Below are 20,351 nucleotides of genomic sequence, written 5' to 3'. Positions count from 1 at the left end.
TTTATTTATTTATTTATTTATTTTCAGTGAGGAAGATTGGCCCAGAGCTAACATTTGTAGCCAATCTTCCTCTTTTTGCTTGAGGAAGAGTGGCCCTGAGCTAACATCTGTGCCAGTATTCCTCTATTTTTGTATGTGGGACACCACCACAGTATGGCTTGATGAGTGGTGTGTAGGTCCATACATGGGATCCAAACCTGGGAACCCCAGGCCGCCAAAGCAGAGTGCGTCAACTTAACCACTACACCATTGGGCCAGCCCGGTCCCATTTTTTAATTGGGTTGTTTGTCTTCTTGTTGTTGCGTTGTAAGAAGTCTTTATATATAGTCTGGATACTAGACCTTTATCAGACATGTGATTTGAAAACATCTTCTCCCATTCTATGGATTGTCTTTTCACTTTCTTTGTAGTGTCTTTTAATGAACAAAAGTTTTTAATTTTGATGAAATCCAATTAATCTGTTTTCTCTTTTGTTCCTTGTGCTTTTTGGCATCATATCTTAGAATCCATTGCCAAATCCAAGTTCATGTAGATTTACCCCTATGTTTTCTTCCAAGAGTTTTATAGTTTTAGTTCTTACATTTAGGTCTTTAATCCATTTGAGTTCATTTTTGTATACGGTGTGAGGTAGTGGCCCAGCTGCTTCCATTTCTTTCTTGTGTGTGTGTGTGCGTGTGCGCGTAACCATCACCCCTAATCCCAGAACATTTCCATGACCCCCCAAAGGAACCCCATATCCATTAAAGTCATTCCTTTCCCTTGTGAGCTTTTACTTTTTTCCTAATCCATTTACTATCATTTTAATGAAATTTCAGGAGTGAGCTGAGATAAACACATGTGATCAATCCTCATATTTGGCCAAAAATCTGCTCTTCCTCTCAAACTACAACAAACCTCACTTTCGTTAGGCAGATTCCTGAGCCAGGTGGTCTGAGAGGGCTTTCTGGAAGAAGGAAATTTGATCTGAGCCTTAAAGATGTCTGGGATTCCATGGAGGTTAAGGAGATGGAGGTAGGAGAGGATGAGAAGGGAGACTTCGGGAGAAGGAAGGGGGAAAGAAGAGAGAGGAAGGACTCTGGTGCCAGCACCAGAAGAATTTAATCAGATTAAAATCTCATTTCTTATCTCACGTGTGTGGCTCTGTTACCTCTGCTTGAGTTTCACTGAAAAACAGTCCTTTCCTTAGCACCCTAAGGTATGTGGCCTTACCTTGAGTGCAGTGAGGAAGGGATTCTGGAGACTTTGCACCTCAATCTGCAGCCAACTTGGGGAAGGGGCCAGGCCTAGAGAGACAGGGGCAGCTTTCAAGAACGAAGAGAAGTAGGCTGAACAAAAACTTCCCTGTTTGCAAGCAGTGTCGCAGTGAGCCAGCTTGTCCTGATTGTCAGTTTTCTCATCTGTAAAGTGGTTATCCCTCTCTAGCAGCATTAGTGGAGAATTAAACAAGATACTGTTTGCAAAGCATTTAGCACAGTACCTGGCCCGGAGGAGAATTTCAAAAATGTCAGTTTTCTTCTCTTTCTTTCTTTGGAGATTCAAGGTAAACAGTATGGAGTGGGGGCCTCCATCAAGGCCGTGAATGCCTTGACTAAGGAACTTGGACTGAAGCTGAAAGCAATGGAGAATTATAGGAGGTTTGTGAGGAGAGGAAAGACACAGATATATCTTACTTGGCAAAGATAACTTCTAGAAGAAGAGAGTCCAAGCCTAATGCAGGAAGGGGAGTCCCAGGCCCCAGCTCTGCATCTAATTGACTCATTTTCTCATATGTGTCCAACACATATGAATGGTCCTCATCAGTGTTTCCCCAGTGGGCTGTGAGTTATGTGAAAACTTAATCCCTAACACAAACAAGGTTTCTTGGTTTGCCTTCCTAGAGATGGAGCTGATGGGGGGGGGGGGCATTCCCCCATATTTGAAGGGCTGATGTAGCCAGCCCAAGCTGCCACATGAAGGGTGAGGTGGGAATTTTGAGCCGCTCTGGAGATTGTGATAATGGCTGAAGCCCAGGGGGCCCTCCAGGCACTACCCCTCAGAGAAGCAGAACACCAAGTGCAATTGTGAAACCAGATGGACCTTCCTTAAGAAACTTTTCCCACGAGGGATGACAAACTTCATCCACAGCCTGCTCTGGATGCTGAGCTCTGGGCACAGGTGGAACAAGAGAAGCACCTGGAGTGACTCTTCTGTCCACTAGAGGGAAACCCAGGCTAGAGAGATGGTGAATCCTGTGCATAGGAGCCCTGAGGCCGGAGGAAGCAGAAGTAGCCGCCAGCCCCGGGACCTGAGTGCCCCAGGCTCAGTGCTCTGCTGGGGTTGCTTGTACTAACTCAATGAGAGCCGGTTGTTGCATTTTCAGGAATCATGGGAGCTGGTTGTTAAACAGTCATTAAAAATTAAGTTATATACATTTACGTTTAAATATTAAAAACAAAGATAGTAAAGACTCCAAACCTATCACTCCCTACTTATTTTTACTATAGTTGACTCTTATCTATTGTATCTGTTATGGTGGAAATACCATATGATGTGCTACCGTCCAACTCCAACTTTGGAAGCTTGATGTTGGCCATAGTGGAATATTAACTCCGTGGAAACCTGCAAATACGACAAATCAGGGTTTCCCCTATCCCATGCCAGTTGTTAAATATTTACCAGGACACCACTGCCTATGCCTTTCCCACATCAGGTCTTGTAGGGAGGAGATGAGCTTTTCCAGAGGTCTTGCCAACACAGACATACTCAAAGATGTCCCCATGGATGGAGCCCCCAATTTCAGCAGGCAGAGGCTGTTGGGGGACACAGTGGGGGGAGCATTGTTGTGTTGTCGCAGGAGCTTGGCCCAGAGGTCCTCCCTCAGTCTCAGGCTTTGCTCAAGCTACTCCTTCCACCTGAAATCTTTGTGCTTCAGTGCTCAGGCATGCCTTTCCGTCTGCCTAGCAATGAAGTGAATTCTTAGTTCATCCAGCTCTAGGAAGTTTTCCCCCATCAAAAGTGGTGCTTCCCTGAGGGCTCGGGAAGCGCCCATCTGGGTGTGTCCCCAGGTCTGGCTCAAGTCCCTAGGCTGAAATATTGGAGCAGCTACACCCAAGCCGGGGGCAGGAACAAGTGCTGGAGTCAGCCAGATCTGGGGTCTGCCACCCCCTAGCTGCATGACCTCAGAAAGGCACTTAATCAACCTGATTTTCGGTCTCCTAACCTGCCTAATAGGGATAAGAATAGTCGTCATGCATGGCTGTTGTGAAGATTAAATGAGGTTATCCAGCAAAGCTCTCAGCGCGGCGTGCCCATCACCCAGGTGTTCCAGTTGTAGAAGCTACTATTGTTATGGTATTCGTGGAGGGGTGGGGTGGGTGCTGAATTTAAATTGGCTCTGAGTGCCTGACCACCCTGACGCTGTGTGTCAAGGGGGTGGGGAGAGGGGGACGGGCAGGGGAAGAACCAGGAGGCAACAAATCCTTGGTGGCACCGCAGGCAGGCGTGCCCCAAGCACACAGCCGGGAAGTGGACTCAGGACTGGAAACCAGCCCTCTGGCCAGGACTCAGCCAAACTCTGGGTCCTGGGCAAGGGGCGCCTCCGCGGTACCCCTCCCTCCCCAACTCCAGGGCTGGGGCTTCGGGGCCAGAGGGTGGGCAGCCGGACGTGGCAGGCCCGGGGCTGTGCGCAGGAAGCGGCGGCCGGGCTGTCCCGGAGCCTCAAAGCTGCGGAAGGGAGGGAGCGGCCGGCACCTGCATTGTGCGAGCCCGCGCCCCGCTGAGTCGCCCCGACTTCTGGCGCGCGTTTTTGGCCTCAGCTGCTGGGGCGGGGCCGGTGGCTTTCAGGCAGGTAGTAACTGGGCAGAGAAGACTAGACCTGCGCTTTGATTCACTTATTCATGCATTCACTGCTTCATCGGTTATTGAGCTGTGGCTGGAGCTGGTGAGCAGAAACAATCCCTGATCCCAAGGACCTTCATAGTTCGTGGTTCCGTGGTCGGATGGCTGTGTTGGAATCCTGGCTCTTCCACTCACTAGCTGTGTAATTTGGGCAAATTACTTAAACTCTCTGGGCCTCAGCAGGCGAAGTGTTGGATTACGTGAATGGAAATCTCTCCACTGCTTCGTGGAGTACTGGATTAAGTGAATTCCGTGTGAAGCACTTAGAACCATGTCTGCAGCCCGTGAGCATTCATTAAATGAAGGATTAAAAAAAAATAATTTTTATGCTTGCAAAAGACCACTTCAAGAGTGGTGTGGAGGATGCACTAGCGGGGTCCAAAATTGCATACTGGAGGCCTGAACAATGGTTTTAAAGATTTTTTAAACTGATTGCCAACATTTTAAAATTGTGAAATTTCATCTAAAACTCGGATTTTGGCTTCTTTTAAAAAGATCAAAGGTCTGGAAACCTTGTGTTTCATATAAGCTGCTGCTGGGTATTATGCTAGAGGCAATTTTTTTTATGGCGTATTTTTGTATGCTTTTTACAAAGGGGTGTTAATTATTGTACCAGAAAAAGACTCTTGGGCAATTCCTCTGTTGCAAGGGTCTGCAAGGCGAGTTTATTTTGAAAGGCAGATATTGTTTTTAACTTGTGATTATTGGTTGCCTAATTTAAAAATGTTGCCTTCTGGGATATCTTCTTCTAATAAAAGATTTCTCAAGCATGTCAGAATGGAAGAGTTCATACCATTCAAGTCCCCTGAACCAAAGAAAAGATCTGTAGGACTTTGAATTTTCACAGCTGGGTTAGAGGCCAGAAGTTAGTGATTGGGTGGAAGATGTGCAGACCTTACCAGGAAGTGGAGTGGCAACAGAGAGAGCAGACTGGTGACAGGTATTTAGAAAGGAGAATTGACAGGGCGTGGGGTATGGGGAGAGAGAGGAGACAAGGTGGATTCTCAGGTTTCTGACCCGGGAGAATGGGTGGAAGGTAGACCCATTCACTGATGCGAGGTTCAGAGGAGGAGAATGAGTTTGCTTTTGGCGGTATGGAGTCTGAGAGTCTGGGGCAATGGTGAGGAGAGCAGTGGGATATCAAGGATCGGGTGCTTGGGAGAGAGAGCTGGGCTTAAGATGCCCCATTGTTGAATACTACTCAGCCATAAAAAAAAGACAAAATCGTGCCATTTGCAACAACATGGATGGACCTTGAGGGTATTACGTTAAGCGAAATAAGCTGGACAGAGAAAGACAAACACCGTATGATTTCACTCATATGTGGAAGATAAACAAACACATGGATAAAGAACAGATTAGTGGTTACCAGAGGAGAAGGGGGGAGGGGGAGGGTAAAAGGGGTAAAGGGGCGCATATATATGGTGACGGACAAAAACTAGACTATTGGTGGTGAGCACGATGCAGTCTACACAGAAACTGATATATAAAAATATACACCTGTAATTAAACAATGTTATAAACCAATATGATCTCACTAAAATAATTTTTTATTGAGTTAGTGATAAGTTATAATCTTGTGAAATTTCAGTTGTACATTAATGTCTGTCAGTCATGTTGTAGGTGCACCACTTCACCCTTTGTGCCCACCCCCCACCCCACCCTTCCCCTGGTATCCACTAAACTGTTCTCTTAGTCCACATTTTTAAATTCCTCATATGAGTGGAGTCATACAGAGATTATCCTTCTCTAGCTGGCTTATTTCACTTAACATAATTCCCTCAAGGTCCATCCATATTATTGCAAATGGAATGATTTTGTTCTGTTTTGCAGCTGAGTAGTATTCCATTGTATATATGTACCACATCTTCTTTATCCATTCGTCTGTTGATGGGCACTTAGGTTGCTTCCATGTCTTGGCTACTAAAATAATTTTTAGCAAAAGATGCACCATTGGTGAGACAGGAGGCCTGGAGAGTGGGTAAAATCACTCCAGGGTGTGTGGGAAGAGCAGGAGGCCCAGGATGGACCCTGAGGACCCATTCACATAAGGGATTAAGGAAGTCTAAGGGCCTGGAAGGATATTGAAGGAGGAGGAGAGGAGCCTGCAAGACTCTGGGGGGGTCCTTCTGCCTCCCCAGGTGGCCTGAGCCTCCATCTTGCAGGACTGGACCCCTCCCCAAAACCTCATTGCAGAGGTGGACTGAGGAATACGGGGGAAGGAGGGATTCTGACCGGAGCCTGCTGTAGCCTGATGAAGGGTGAGGTGGGGCAAGACCCCAGTCAAGTTCAGGACACCTTCGTGCCCTTCAGAAGCTCCTTCCTGCCCCCCAGGTTCATTTAGTGAGCCTCTGGGACATTATCGGGAAGGGGAGCTCAGAGGATGGCCCCAGCTGGGCCCCACTGGCTGGAGAATGGGCAAACAGGGCACCCAGGATGTTCTCAGCTGTGGGGAAGTTGGGAGGTCAAAGGTACTTGGAGCTGTCACATGGTAGGATACCTGCAGGTCAGGCTAGAAAGCCCCACCCCTTGTGACAAGAAGGTATTACAATTGTCACCAATAGAGGCCAGCAATCTTGCTTGGGAGCCAGAGATCCAGGCTGGGGCAGGGCTAAGCTTCGAAACATGCTTCAACTCTTACCACGTGCCAGACACCATCATACATGTTTTGTCTGATCTTCATGAAAACTCTGTGGAGGAAGTAAAATTTCCCCCATTTTACAGAAGAGGAAACTGAGACTCAGAGAGCTTAGATAACATGCCAAGACATGCAGCTTGTGAGAGAGAGGCAGAGTTTGGAGGACAAGGCTGGAACTCAGGCTCTGTCCCTGTGGTTTCTCCTGAGGTGGCCCCACTTCTGCAGTGGCCTCGCGGCCTCCCTGACACATGGGCTCTATCCTGGATGTCCTCTTAGCCTTCATCCTCTCCCTCATACTCAACCAAAAAATGATCACCAAATTCCTACGCCCTCTCCAGATCACGCCTCTGCCCCCTCCCCCAGTCCTGGAGTCACTGCCCCAGTTTGGGCCTCATGGTCTCCTGCCCTGGCCATTGCATCCGCCTCCTTCTGGGCTTCCTTGCCTTCCCGTTCTCCCACCCCCACCTCTAGTCTCTCCTCCACATCAGAGGCCAGAGGGCTTTTCTAAAACAGAAGTCTTACCACATCATTATCCTTCTTAACACCTGCCAACGATGTCTGTGCCATTACTCTCTGGATAAAGTCCAACTCCTGAGCATTCCACCAGGTCCTATGGGCTCTGGTCCCCAGCCTCAGCAGCTTCGTGTTCGCTGCTCCCCTGGCCTGCTCCCGCCAAATAAGGTGCTAGCTCACCCTCCTCTGAATAGACCCCGGGCTGGGCTTTCTCACCTCTGGGCCCTTGCCCCCACTGCCAACTCAGCCTACCATAATCTCCCTCATCCTTCTCTGCCAACTGATGTTCTGGCCACCCTTGAAAGCCCAGCTTCATCAAGGGCCCTTTTGCCAGAGCCGAGTGTGCCTTGGATTAAAGTCCCTTGTGTTCCTGTCTCTCTCCCCTACTGAGCTGCGTGGGCTCCTGTGTGGCCATCCCTCTGTGCCCAGCATAGTACCTGACATACTGGGGGTGGGGAGTTCTGTAAGTGTAGGGTGGGAGGACCTTGGTCTCTATCTCCCATCCCTTCCATCCTGGCTCTGGCTCCAGGTTCAGCCCCTTGCCCTTGCCTGGATTCCCTCCAGTGCCAGCAGCAGCTCTAGTCCAGTCTCTGGCTCAGCACCAACTCTGCGGTTCTAGCCCTGACCTGCTTCAAGCTGTAGCTCCAGCCTCTGGCCTAGCACCAGCTTTGGCTCAATATCCAGAACTAATATGGGCTTCATCTATGGCTTTGGGTCCAAACTCACAACCCATCCAACTGTTTCCCATCCTCCCAATCCCCAGCTCCACTTTCCTGGGCTGAAGTTTCCTGGCTCAGTACTCCCCACTTAGAAGGAGGGAGAGAGAATGGGAGAAGACTAAACAGAGTCCCCTGCAGCCTGTCCACTTCTGGGATTACCCGTGCTCTGGAGCCACCTTGCTGCAGGCTCCTAGCCCAATGTCAGGGCCCTGGCCAGTGCTATGGGGATAAGTAGTCCCAGGTTCAAAGCAAGACCCTGCCGTTAACTGGCTGCGAGGTTTTGAGCAGCTCCATGGACCCCAATTCTCTTGTCTATAAAATGAGATAACAGTCGATGTGAGAATGACAGGAGACAATGCTCTGGAGGTCTGGGCATGGTGCCTGGCACAGAGTAGATGTCAATAGCTCTGAGGGTCTTTCCTCTTCACCCTTTCCCCAGGTCCAGTGGGTCAGCTCCTGTAGGTGCCCTGCACATTCCACACTGCCCACTGCTTGAGGACTCTCCTGCTGCTATGACAATAGTGGATCTAGCACAGTCTTGCTTCCAGGCTTCTGGCTGGGACTGTTGTCCCTAGGGCATTTTGGGAAGTGGAGACAGAGCCAAGATCATACTGGATCCTTTGCCCAGAACTTCATGTTCCTGACATCAGGGGCAAACATGGGTCCGTAGGTTACTGGGGGAAAGGCCTTCTCCCCTCTGACTGCCTTTCTGAGTCTCTGTCCCATTGAAGCTCAGAAGGCAGTGGTTCCTATGGCTAAGGGAACTTGGGGACCCTGTCCCCCAAACACAGGAAGCAACATCAATGGGGATCTGGGTGTGATGTGCGTGTGTAGGTATGGATGTGTGTGTGGCATGGTGTGCGGTAAGTAGAGAGACATGTCAGAATATAATGTGTAGCGTGTATATGTCTGCATGCAATATGTGTGTGTCTATAAATGATGTGGGTAGCTGGAGGGCTGTGCCTGTATGTAGCACATGTGTGGTGTGTGCATGTGACTTTTGTGTGTGAGTAACTGTGTATGTGGAGATAGACATGGACCAGGGTATGCGGTCTAAGCCATGTGTGTTGGTGTGTCTGCATGTGATGTGTGTGTCTTGTATGAGGTAGAACGGGGAGGAGTGTGAGCTGGAGAACTCCGTTAGGCAGTGGAGAGGTGTCAGTGTATTTGAGATTCCCTATTGAACTCTCTGAGGTGACCTGGGCCAAGGTCATTGACCACTTACCGCAAGAAGAGCAATAGGGTCAGAATCAAGGGGGTTGGGTCTATTCTCCAGAGAGCCAACCGCTCTGGGCCCAGCTGACTGCCCTGTGCTGATGTCTGCAAACACCCTGGGGAAATAAACACAACCTTTGGAAGTCCTGATGATGTGTCTAGAGACAATGCAAGAGCTAATAGTTCATGTGGGCACTGCCCTGCCTTGGAGGATCAGCCGAGGCTGGTGAGGCCAATGGCCTTGCTGCCACTGACTGGTCCTAGATGATTACCTCAGGCCTGCAGCCCTGCTCCAGAGCTTCCACAGCCTCTCTCCTGAGGGGACTTAGCCCAATTGCAAACTGGCGTCTCTTAGAACTCCAGGCCCGAGACAGAAAGTTGAGGGACTTCTAAGGCCAGCCTACACGCAGGCTGCTGCTCTCTGCGGGAGTGTGATTTTAACCCAGGCTCCTGCTCCAACCCTAGGTGTGCTTCTTCCCTAGGAATGGACCACAACTGCCCCCTCAGAATGACTCCTTTGATACTGTGATCCTGTCTGTGTCTTCCGTCACTCCCCGATATGCGCTCCATGCTGGAGACACCCCAAACCACTCGCATTCCCATGAACACACTCTGCAGCCCGCTGCCTAAAACCCTCTACTCTGCCTGGCTAACTCTGACTCATCCCTCAGAGTCCAGGCTAATCATCAGCTCATCAGAATGCTTCCTGAGGCTGAAACTACTAGTTTTCCTCTCATATCCATCATCTGGCTTGTCCTTTGACATTGAACTCTGATTTTTAGCTGGACAAATGGTTGGCCAGGAGTAAAAACCGTATTTCCCGGAATTCCTGGCAGCTGGATGTGGCTCCGTGACTAAGTGCTGGTAAATGGCCTGTGGGCAGAAGTGCTTTGTGCAATTTTCAGGAACTGTGTTTAAAGAGAGAGTGTGCTCTTTGTCACACCTCCCTCCTTTAGACTGACTGGAATGCAGATGTGACAACTAGAGCTTCAGCAGCCATACTGGACAATGAGACAGAAGCATCGTGTTAAGGATGGCAGAAGGTGGCAGAACGATAAAACAGAAAGCACCAGGGCTCTGATGATCATGGATCCACCATACCAGCTCTGGACTAGTTGTTTCCAGACTTCTAACTGGTCGTAATGACTGGGATATGGGGTTTTCTGTCACCCACAGTCACATCCAAGTCTAATTGACACATTTTCCTTGGATCAGCTGTCTCTTGTGCTCTCAGCTCTCTCTGCCAACACACTCCATTCTAATTGCCTCTCCTATCTGCTCACCAGACTGTGAGCTCACGAGGGCAGAGTCCACGTCATCTACCAAGCCCAGTGTCTAACTAATCAAAAAGTGCTAGTTGTATTAAAAATCCTGTGAAATACAGATTCAGGCATCCAGATTTGGGTGAAGCTGTAGATTGGGGAGTGATTAGTACAAATATGGTCACTAAAGGGGTGGGAGAGGATGCAGTAAAGAGAAAAGAGGCTTAAAGGAAGAAGTCCGTAGAGCTCTAACATTTAAGGTCGTGTTGAGGAGGAAAGGCCCTAGAACAAGGCTGGCAAAAGCCACTGAGCTGGCCGGGACCAGGCAGAGGGCTGCGGAACAGGCGAACTCAGAGACCGCGTGTGATCACATGGTTTCCCCAGCAGCTTGCAATAGCCTGGGGTAGTAGCAGAGAAAGAAATCGGTCAGATCGAGGCAAAGGAAGGTGTTGGCAAGAGAAATGCCAGCCCTGTGGGGTGAAAGACGAAGTAAAAGTAGGCAGGGCTGCTAGGTTGGGGGAGGATGGGGGCGGGAGGATGGGGGGGAGGATGGGAGGTCCTGATGGGGTTGAAAAACAGGTAACATGGACGGGCCGACATGAGAGAGCTGAAGAGAATGTGACATTTTTTTCAAGGTTTAACCAGACCACTCTATGCCTAGGATAAAAACAAAGTCACCAAATAGTGTTTTTCTGGTTCTGCAGGACCCCAGCCTCCTTCAAAGTCCTCCTAGAGAGCTCCGGGAATCCCAGGGGCTTCCCACATATGCCCAGAGAATTTGCTCATGAGGCTCCTTCCCCATTTAGCCCTTCTCCGGCTCGAGAGAAGCCAACTCTTGTGAATGCCATTGCCCAGTGAAGGCACTGCAGCTGGTGAAGCTCAAAGCGGGGGCTGACATGACTGCTGGTGCCCACTTGGGTCTGCCCTGAGGCCACCCCTGCCAAAGTTAAGGGCACTAGTGTTGAGGGAAGCAGTGGTCAAGGGCTCGGGGTTCCAGAGTCCAGGACATCTAGGTTTCCATCCTGGCTGTGGCAGTCACCAGCTCTGTGACCTTGAGCTAATAAAGAAGCTACCTCATGGAGTTGTTGTGAAGTTAAGAAGAATATTCACGTAAACCACTTGCAAAGTGCCTGGCACAGGGGGAGTGGCTAACAAATGCTGGCGACTATGATTTTTGTTATTACGATCCTTCTTGCATTCATTAACTCGTTTAACAAACAAGCTCTAGGCATTTCTCCACATGTGCCCAACGCTTCAGCCAAAATGTTTTTCCTGATATTTCCCAACACTTGGCATGTTCCCTCACCCCGCTGTGGCTTCGCCCATGCTGTTTGCTCTGCTTGCATTGCCCTTCACTCCTCATCTGCCTGGCAAACTTTCCCTTCAACCCTCAGTTAATACCTGGTATTCTTAAGGGACTTGCCTAGACTTCCCAGCCTGGCTCAGATGCCTCCTCTGGGCTTGCACATGACCTGGGTTGTCTCGTTGCATGACGCTGTAGGGGACCTGTCATATAGAACCCCCAGGGTTGTGCAATATGGCAACTTTGCCCATATATCTCCTTTGCTTCCTTCTACCATCATTTTTATCAGACTCTTATGGTAATGATTTATTCACCTGTTGGTCTCTCCCTCTAGACTCTGAACTCCTCAAGGACTCTGCCTGACACAGAGTCAGGGGTCAGTGAGTGCTCACCTGAATGAAGGGATCCTGGCTTGGTCCCTGCATCTTGGGGCTCTCAGTCTGGCTAGGCAGACAGAGTGAACGAACATGCAACATCGAGAACTGAGCAGGACCAGGAGGTTCACAGCCCTGTGTGTTTCAGACTGAGGCTTTTCCAGGACAAAAAGAGCTGTAAGGGAGGATGCACTGGTCAAAGTAGGGGGTGCAGCTGGATGAAAAAAATGAGTATGTACCTGGGAAACCCAGTGGCCCATGCTGCTGCTGCTGCTTCTTTTTTTTTTTTTTTTAAGATTTTTTATTGTTTTTATTTTTTCCTTCTTCTTCCCAAAGCCCCCCAGTACATAGCTGTATATTTTAGTTGTGGGTCTTTCTAGTTGTGGCATGTGGGATGCCACCTCAGCATGGCCTGACAGGAGGTGCCATGTCTGTGCCCAGGATCCCAACCGACGAAACCCTGGGTTCCAGAAGCAGAGTGTGTAAATTTAACCACTCGGCCATGCTGGCCCCTGCCCATGCTTCTTGATTGCTCTGCTCAGGGATCGGAATAAATTCCAGCCCTTCACATCCCATGATTTTCATCTTGTCTGAAGTGAAGGAAATAATTGTTTCAAAGCTCTCACAAGGATTTTATGTATCCAAGAGGGACCATCATGACTTGATGCTCTTTGCCAGGCCCATTTTTCACGCATGGTAGGCTGGGCACAGCCTGAAGCAAGAGGATATATCCAGAGCAACTGACATTGCTCTAAAAAATAATTTATGTTATCCCCACTATGGGCAGGGACCAGATTAGGGGCTCTTAGGAAAATTTCTCTTCCTCAATGTGGATTTAGACTATACAGATTTCCCTTGCTATTTGAAAGTTCGCTTTATGCTACTCTGCTTTTACGAAAGATCTATGTTAGTATCTGTTCTCGCTAACTGAAAGAAATCCGAAGAAGATTTTTGCTTTTGCAAAAACAATGTTCAGCGTTTCCTTTTATAGCGAGCCCTGAGAGAGGCAGCGCACTCTGAGCAGAGAGCGGCGCCGCCAAGCCCCTTCCCCGGGAACTACACTCAGCATCTCAGCATCAAGCCCCATGGCTTCGAGCTGTGTCTCTGAGCATCTGTGCTTTATCTCGATTTATTTTGGCAGATTATTTTTTGGGTCTGGGAACGCTCGGAAGTTTTTCCTGTATAAATTAATGGCAATTGCTTCTTCGCTTTACACCATTTCGGCTCACGAAAGGTTTCATAAGAACGCTGTCCTTTCGGATAGCGGGGGAAACCTGTATTGTTGCTGAGAATAAACACTTGTTTTTTGTAGGTGTGTGTGCGTGTGTGTATTTGATCTGCATTTAACCACCCCTGTGTCATCCCCACTCGCCCCAAAAGGCCAAGTCTGAACAGTGAGGAAGCATAGCTTCTCCCTTCTCATTGGTGGGAAAACTTTAAAGGGATAGGACATTGAGAGTCAAAATTGCTAAGCCCACCCTGGGCTGTTTGGCTGAAGGCCATTAGCTGCACCCCTCCATCCTCCTGCTGAGATCCTTCCAGAATGAATAATTCAGCCTTTGGGAAGTGTTCTGCTAAGTGTTTCTTATCCTGTTGATCCTGTCCCATGTGGCTTAGGGGGTGAGGTTTCCTGCACAGAGCGTGATGGAGATTTTGCCTGGGGATCCGAACTGGTCTCCTTCTGTGGGTGTGAGGGAAAGAAGATCTGAGACAGGAGAATAAAGTTAGGAACTGAGTGTACTCATGAGGGGACATCCTGTTAACAGGTTTTAGTTGTTTTTCCCTTGGGCGGTCACGTGACATGAACAATTTAAAATGATTTTTTCTAGTTGTATTTCCCTACAGGAATTCCTGCCCTTTCAGTGAAGTCTGTGTGTGCATAAGGACCAAGTGTTCCTGGTGTCGGAGGGGGCGAGGCAGGAGGTGGAGCAAATAAAGGAAGTATAGCCGCCCCCGGGGAGAATCTTCTGTGAAGGTCCATGTCAAGGGAGCAGCAGCGTGGAGTGAGCGTGTCCAGCAGTGGGGCTGGGGAGGAATCCTGCTGGGTAGAAGGCTCCAGAGCAGATGCAGGAGGAAGGAGACTTTCCTTGAAGGGGAATAAAATGTGGGGCAGTCCGTTGTAAGGGAGAAGGCAGGCAAGGTAAAGATCAGGGGTTGAGCAAAGGCATAGGTGAACCCTGGCTGGGAATTACCTCTTCTGGGGACCGAGAGCTTCAAGCCCAACTCTCAGCTGTAACAGAAGGTGGGGTAAAGTCTCGGGGAATGAGCAGGGGGTTGGGAGGGAGCCCCTCTGTCTCAGTCCCAGGCCCCGGTTACTGCCTGCCTCCCGTGCCTTCCCACAGGGAACCAGGCTGTGGGCTGTGCCTGTACTCCCTCACTGCTCTCTGCTCTGTGGGAGGCCCTTGATAACAAGCAGGATGGAACCTGGCCACCTGAGGACACCTCCACATGCCGCCTACCCTACCCTTCACCTCTCGTTTCTTGCTGGTGGTCAGGGAAGTCCCTGGGCTGCTCAAGGAAGTTTCCTACCACCCTCGCTTTGGCCCTCTCTACTAGGAGGAGGGAGCAAAGGTGAAAGTCTCCAGGAAGAGGAGTCGGGTGGAGGGGAGAAGCTCAAGAATTTACCCGTATCCCTTCTGTAGTTCCTCCCACTCGACATACGCCCAGAGTTTAGAAGACAGAGACCACAGCTTACTGCCTAAGGTCTAGAACTCAGCCCAGAGCCTAGAACCCAGAACCCAAAGAAGCCCAGCCCTGGTCCAAAGTCCAGCTTGGAATCCAGAACCCAGGCCACAGGGTGCAGAGAACAGCTCAGTCCAGGCCCAAAGTCCAGTCAGGGCCAAACATCAGAGCTCAGAACTTAGAGTTGAGCCCCGGGCCTAGAGCCCAGCTCACAGCCCAGAACCCGGAATTCATACCAAAGCTAAGTGCAAAATCCAGAGCCCAGAGTCCATCTCAGAAACTGCCCCAAAGCCTATAAGCCAGCACAGATCCATCTTAGCTCCAGAACTTAGAGGCCAGCCTAATAGGGTGGCCTAGAACCCCACACCCAGCTCAGAGCCTAGCAGTTCCTTGATGCTCCTCCTAGAGGCAGCCCCAAGGCGGGGAGGTCAAGGCTACAAGCTGAGGAGGAGGAGAAATTCCAGATCTCAACCCTACTCCTGGCCAGAGGCGACAAGGAGCTGATGTTTTTGGGGGGGGGGGGGCGGGGGGGGGAATGTTCTGTGGTCCTCCTAGCCCTCATCTGGACGGTCCATCTTTGGGACTCAGATACTGGGCAAAACATGGCCTGATGCTTTCTCTGCAAGGGCTGTCCCTCAGAATCCCAATGGGGTGGGAAGCAGAGTCCCACTGCTTCTTTGACTTGCTATGTGACCTTGAGCAAGTCCCTTCCTTTCTCTGGTCTCACTTCTCCCAGAAAGGAAATCAGGAAGTGCTTGATTTAGACCCCCAGACCCAGAAACATAGAGGAAGAGGCTATTACAGATAGCCCCTTTGTTCATCCAGTCTCTCACTCATCAAACATTTATTGAACACATATAATAGGGAGATTTTAAACAGGGGGGCGAAATGGTCAAATTTTTTTTTTTTTTAATTTGTCTGTTGTTGGAGATTGGAGCAGAGGGGCGAGTTAGGGCATTGCTGCCACAGTTCAGGAACGATGAGATGAGGGTCTGAGGGTGGCAAATGGCAGTGTCATCTTTATACAGTACAGATGTGGTCATTTTACTCGTCTGCTCAGACTCCGTTTAACGGCTCCGGCTCCCCACTGTCTTCAGGATGAGGAGGAAGCAAGGCCTCCTTCCATCTCAGCCTCAGGGCTTACCAATTTCCCAACCAGCAAATGTCGAAATCAGCCCAAGCTGCTCATTGTTTCTGCACCTGCCATCCTCCCTCACACTTCCATATCTGTCGTGTTCCCTTTGTCTGGCATGCCTTTCCCTGTCTCAGGAACTCTCCAGGGTTCAGGGCTATCATCACCTCCTCTGTGAAGCCCTCCCACACTTCCACCCTTCAAACATAAGCAGGTGTTCTCAAATCCGTGCACTCAGACAGATCACCATTAGGCCTTTGCCACATCATTTTATAACTTAATCTGCTTATCTTTGTCTCCATGGTTAGATGAGACCTCCTCAAAGGACGAGATCATCCATGCCTGATTCATCTGTGTTGCTGGGGGGGCCAAGGATAGGTTCAACGAATGCGCTGACAAGGCCCCTTTTATACCTCCTCCAAATATCCTTTTTTTTTAAAGGCCCTCGTGTTTTAAGTTTTTATTCCCAGAATAGAAATTTGTTTTTCTATTGTCTAGTAATCAAAGACATCCTGCCAATCAGAGGGACAAAGGAAAGAAATTAACATTTGTTGCGAGCCAACTACAAGGTTTGTTTGTACACATGCATTCTCTCACCCGATCCTCAGGATAACACCACGAGGTATTATTGCAGAGCAGATGAACGAGGCTGAGCGGAACCTGCCCACGTTACAGAGCTAGCTGAAGACAGAACTAGATTCAAACTCTTGAAGGGCTATGCCAGTACTCTCTTGCCTCTAATCAGCATGAAATCACAGGGTTACCACGAGTCTGAAGGCAGCTACCAAAAGCTGGAGGTCTCAGGTTCACCATAGTGGAAGCAGCAGCAGCCATTACGTGGTGCTGGATTGTCCAACATGCTTTTTGTGCTCATGGATAAAAGGAGGCCCAGAAGGGGAGGGGACTTCAGGGAGTCCCAAGGCAGGTTCCACTTCTGCCACGCTGGAAAAGGGCAGAATTAAACACACATTGTCTATCATATCAGTAGAAAGAGTGGACGTAGGAAGTAGAATCTGAGAGAGGTGAGGAAGGTGACCCGTGGAGCGGAGGACCTATGGTGAGTTAGAGCTTAAGCAGAGAGAAGAGAACGTAAGCACCTTTGGAGGGGTAGAAAGACAGACTTTATTAATTATATCAAGGCAAAACCTCAGTTATTGCTGGGCTCAGAGGGATTAAACAGAGAGGTAAAGAAAACCAATTTCAAATAAATAAGAAAATAACTAAAGAATAAATAACCGAGAGAGAGTAAGCAAGTTGCTTACTCTAAAAGATTCTTCAGCTCTGAGAGGGTCAAGGCCAGCAGAACAAGCGAAGGCCTCCATTCAGGAACTTGGTGTGAGTGTGAGGAGAGCCAGGGCAGAGTCCTGGACGGCCACGAAGGCAGAGGTATTGCTCAGGCATTAGTCCCCTCCCCTTCCTGTGAGGCCAGGCTCTTGCTCTTGTCCAGAGAGTACTTCACCTGATTTGTGGACCCTGAGGCTACGTGGTAGGTTAGTCCAACAACTGGGGCTCCCTCAGAGCTGCACTGTGGCCTCAGATGGCATGACGCTCTGAGCCAAGCTGACCTACCCAGCTTCTTCCACTCTGTCACTCTTACGTCTCCTCAGCAGTCAGAGTCTTCCTGGGGAGTAGGTCTATCTCTCTCTTCTGGGGAGGACCTTGAACTTGGGGAAGTCCAAGATGAGAAGATGCAAGGATATTGGTGGGAGGGGAGGGACCAGGTGTCCCAAGGAATCTCTGGGCACTCTCCATGCTCCTCAGCCCCCTGACGACTGAAGCTTAGAAGCCAGACCCCTCACCAGCCCAGTCCTGAAGCCCAGGATAGGGGGCTTCCTATGGAGTGGTCCACAGCCTCATGGGATCAGACGGATCAGCCTTCAGGCCTGCCCCCAAATTGCCCAACCAACATCCAAGTGGGCACTGGCAGCCTCAGGTGACTTCAAGGGCCCTCAGCTACTTCCTCCCCAAAGAGCCTCTCTTGGGACCCTCAGGAGTCCTTCCGTCCTACTTTCTGCTCTGCCTCCTCCCCAAAGGCAAACAAAGAGACTCTATGGGGCCGGGCTGAGGCATCTTCATCACAGCAGCTGTTCCGGGAAGCCCTTGCTCCAGGGCCTGCCCAGCCCTTACCTCTTCAACCCAGCCATACCCTGGCCTCAGGCCTTAGAGCACCACCACCCCAATACCAATAGCTGTGGAGCTAAGCATGTTTTAAGGCGTGGCTGTGCTCCTTTTCTCCAGAAGTCAAGGTGGGGGGGGGTCTGCCAGTTAGAGACTAAAGAGATCTTGCCATTGGTTGACAGACTGCAAGCTATCCCACTTGGCAACACTGGCACCTGACAACACCTTCACTTAGCAACAATCTCCTAGCACCAACACCCCAACAGCTCCACCTGGTTATCCTGCCCTGACAGCATCCCACTGTGCTGGAAATACCACCTTGAGTTACCAGACATAAATCTAGCCTTTAGCCATTTACATCCAATTTTCTCCCCTCTGACTTAAGTGGCCTTACTTGGTGCGGTTTTGCCCAGGGTACTAATAGTGATAATCTTGATAATAATAGTAATGAACCTTTTTTAAGTGCTTACTATGTGCCAATCACTATTCTAAGCACCCCCACTTAATCCTCATACCAACCCTATGAGATAGGTACAATTACTATCCCCATTTGACAGGTGGGGAAACTGAGGATCAAAGAGATTCAGTAATACCCAAGGGTAAACTGTAATGGTACAGATGGGCTATGAAGCCAGGTAATCTGTCTCTGGGATCTTTGCACTTAACTCCACTGCTCTGCCTCCTAAGAAGCTGAGGGTACCCAGTGGCCTCCCCCAAAGGCCCTCAAGGCAGTATGCTACAGCGCACAAAGAAGCCCACCGGGTTGGGCATGGTGACTTGTGAGGGCACAGGCAGGTGGAGAGCAACAAGGGGAGGTCTTGATTTCATTGTCCTAGGCTGTGAGCCTGGGCTAGACCTAGAAAGGGTCAAGGATGGCCGGGAGGTTGGTCCCACCACGGAGTGGGGTGAGCTGTCCATCTGCTCCTCAAGGAGAAGCCCTTGTCCTCACTGCTGTCCTAGATGCAAAGAATGTTGCTATGAAGGTTGGGCCCAGGTCTCTGCTCCAGGCTCCTGAGGCGAATAGATCTGGTGAGGTTGCCCTCTGCCCACAGTGGACTGGAGCCTCAGCAAAGCCCCTTGGGTCTCAGGCCTGGTGGTGGGGGTGGTGAGCAGGTAGGAAGGGCCAAGAGAGCCAATGGAGACATACGGTCAGGACTGTATGCACCTCGAGGACAACATCTCTAAGTGACAAATCTACAACCAAACTCATCATCAGAAAAAGGGGCTTGACTCTGCCTTTATAAAACTAGTCCCTGCTTTCCCTTTCTGAGCCCCCGGTCCATCATCTATAAAACCGGGGTGATAAAAACTACCCTCCCCATAGTGTTGTGAGGAGTAAGTGAGATGGCGTATATAAAGCCCTTACAGTGCTTCCCTGGCATACAGTGGGTGCCCTGATTCGGTTAATAGTGAATAAGGGTCTCTAGCGGTGTGTTATGGGGCTCTGTCCTGACCAACAGTCTGGATGGTGGAGCTGAAGTGGCAAGGAGCAGCCTGGATCTAAACTTAGAGAGGGAGAGAAAACAGTGGGCAATATTGTTTGGAACCAGCCTTCAGAACAATTTCGACAGGCTGGACTAAGCAAGATGACATTGTCCTTCTGTGAGATTCAAGACATTTCACACAGCAGAGGATGAGGGAGAGACCTGACTCGACCCCAGCTCCGGTGAAAAGGATCTGAATGATTTAGTTGACCACAACCTGATGGGAACTAATCATGGGAGAGAAAGGCTCTGAAGCCCAGCAGTCTTAGGCTGCATTAACAATGTGTCGTGTCCAGACTGGGGGAAATAATGGGCCTATTGTGCTGGCTTGGTCAGGCCATATCTGGAATCTTGCTACACTGACAGACTGGAATCCGGCCAGGAGAGGGACAAGGCCAGCTTCAGCTCCCAGGCCCTTGTGCTAAGCACTTCCTGTGCATTTTCTTGTTTCATATCCAAAAAACACTATCAGGTAGTCACTATTAATATCCCCACTTTACACACAACGAGGTTAACTGAGTTGCCCACGGTTAACCACACAGCTAGGAAGTGGAGGAGCCTGGAGCTTTTCTGAATGGGCTGCTCTTATGCTTGTACCTGAGAAAGACTGAGCATGCATCATCAGACACATATTTACGAAGTTCCTACTGAGTCAGGCCTCAAGCTAGTCAGTGGGGATGTGGCAGTGACAAAGATATGGTTCCTACTTCCCGGAGCTCCTGTTCTGCTGGGGATCTATATCACTCGGGATACAGTGTGATGCTATAGGAGCAAAGATTTTAGGGCTGGAAGGCATTGTAGTGTCTACCTCAGTTGACTCAAGCCCAGAGAGGGAAGGAGACAGAGCAATGTCACACAGCTCATGACGGAGCCATGGGGCCCATGCCCTTTTCACAGTATTCAACTGTCTCACTTTGGCTCTCTTCTGCTCAGCAGTAGCCAAGAGCTGGGTGCCAAGATGGGATCTGCTAAGGCATATGAGGAAGCTTGGTGTGGCCATCTTGGGGCAGCCACGTCTCATCTCTCCTCCTGGCA

This window comes from Equus asinus, chromosome 5 (genome assembly GCF_041296235.1).
Source record: "Equus asinus isolate D_3611 breed Donkey chromosome 5, EquAss-T2T_v2, whole genome shotgun sequence".
Classification (NCBI taxonomy): domain Eukaryota; kingdom Metazoa; phylum Chordata; class Mammalia; order Perissodactyla; family Equidae; genus Equus; species Equus asinus.
The sequence above is the reverse complement of the archived record's forward strand: the minus strand, read 5'-3'. Positions refer to the sequence as shown.